The 1,603-nt window shown below is 41.0% G+C and overlaps 1 non-coding gene across 1 annotated transcript; it reads left to right on the top strand.

The window, feature by feature from the left end:
- The first annotated feature begins 409 nt into the window (after nt 1-409).
- Nucleotides 410-481, top strand: TRNAQ-CUG (transfer RNA glutamine (anticodon CUG)). The gene has a single exon. It is a non-coding gene; the product is annotated as a tRNA-Gln (tRNA).
- Nucleotides 482-1,603: the final 1,122 nt, after the last annotated feature.

Here is a 1,603-nt window from a genome sequence, read left to right as displayed (position 1 = left end):
AAAGTATGTAAAGGGTTATATGATAACAAGGCTACTGCTTTCAATATGTTGTATGACCGTCAGACTCAGTGTGTGTACCGAAACTGAAAATCATATCAGTGAATGTGAGAAAGAAAATCAATCTAAATTAAAATATGATAAATATAATAAAAATATGAATGCATGTGAATATATCAATAGATATGAAAGAAAATTAAATATAAAATGTGAAAGAGCGCGGAATCACAAAACATTAATGTAGATCAAAATATGTAAATACATAAAATAATAAAAAGTTGTGAAAATACAAGAAAAATTCATAAATAAATAATTATAGATGCAAATATTGATACATATGAATTTCTTATCACATTACATACGTGCAGACAAAGCCATATATCAATGGCATCATGACCAGGAGCAGCCGGCCGGTTCCATGGTGTAATGGTTAGCACTCTGGACTCTGAATCCAGCGATCCGAGTTCAAATCTCGGTGGGACCTGAGGTATTTGGTTAATTTCTTAACTTTATAATTTGTTGATTTTTTTTTTATTCACTAGTTGATCATTTCACGGCAAAACATAGATAACATGAGCAATTCGACATATAGTTTATGAGTGTGAAATAAATCGCGGGAGGCCATAGTGATAAAACTGTAGAAACAGTAACGATGGCTGGACTATGCATGACAGCACTTTCTACCTATTGAGTTCCCCTGTTTCCTTAAAGTTTGTAGTTCATGATCAAGACCCTCGTTCTTCCATATTTAATAATGATACGTCCATAAAAGTCCAATATTTCCAAATATAAAACATATTAACAAGATCAGTTATGGCGTAATCTAATTTTGCAAGAAGCAATTCAAGCCCTGTATCTACCCCATAATGGCAGATATGGGGGTAAATGCACTTTTTTTCACAATTTAGGCTCATTTGGATTTTTTTTTGTTGCCTTAGTTTCCAGATTGCCCTCATGTCATGCATCATCGGGGGCCTCTCTCTCCCTCCTGTTACCAAGTGGATACCCAGAGCCAGGGAGAGCACGGTACATAGTGTGCAGGAGTGCACAGAGTGGACATGGACAGGGAGAGGCGCAGACCAATGAACGCTTTCCCCACCAGACTGATGAGAGCGCTCACTGACTGCCATCTCTGTCCTCCTGCATGGGGTGTGCTCACCTGTAGTCAGGGGCCCGGGCCACACAGGGGACAACAGTTGAGGAAGAGAAGGACTTACCTTGTGTCTTCTGCTCCCTCCACCGTTTTATTACCAGCAGGCTGCAGCATCTCAATGAGAAGAGGCTCACTGCACAGGACAGCGCAGCAGCAGGAGGAGGCTGATATCAGTTCTCTCTGCTGCATTCCCATCCCCCACAGTGGGTTCTGGAGCACTCACCAGCTGAACTATGTGGCCGACCTCCTCCAGGGCTCATCTGAACACCTGAGGTCATACATTAGTGTGTGTGTTTGTACATGTACATATGTGTGGGTGTGTATGTACGGTATATGTATGTCTGTTTATACAGTATATGCATGTGTGTATCTATATATGGTTTTAGGTATGTGCAGGATAGATCCCAAGCATCATCTGGTGCTGCCGTCCCCCATTCTGGTTCCTCCGCTGGG

The sequence above is a fragment of the Ranitomeya imitator genome, chromosome 4 (assembly GCF_032444005.1).
Source record: "Ranitomeya imitator isolate aRanImi1 chromosome 4, aRanImi1.pri, whole genome shotgun sequence".
Taxonomy (NCBI): domain Eukaryota; kingdom Metazoa; phylum Chordata; class Amphibia; order Anura; family Dendrobatidae; genus Ranitomeya; species Ranitomeya imitator.
This window is presented reverse-complemented; position numbering and strand designations above follow the sequence as displayed.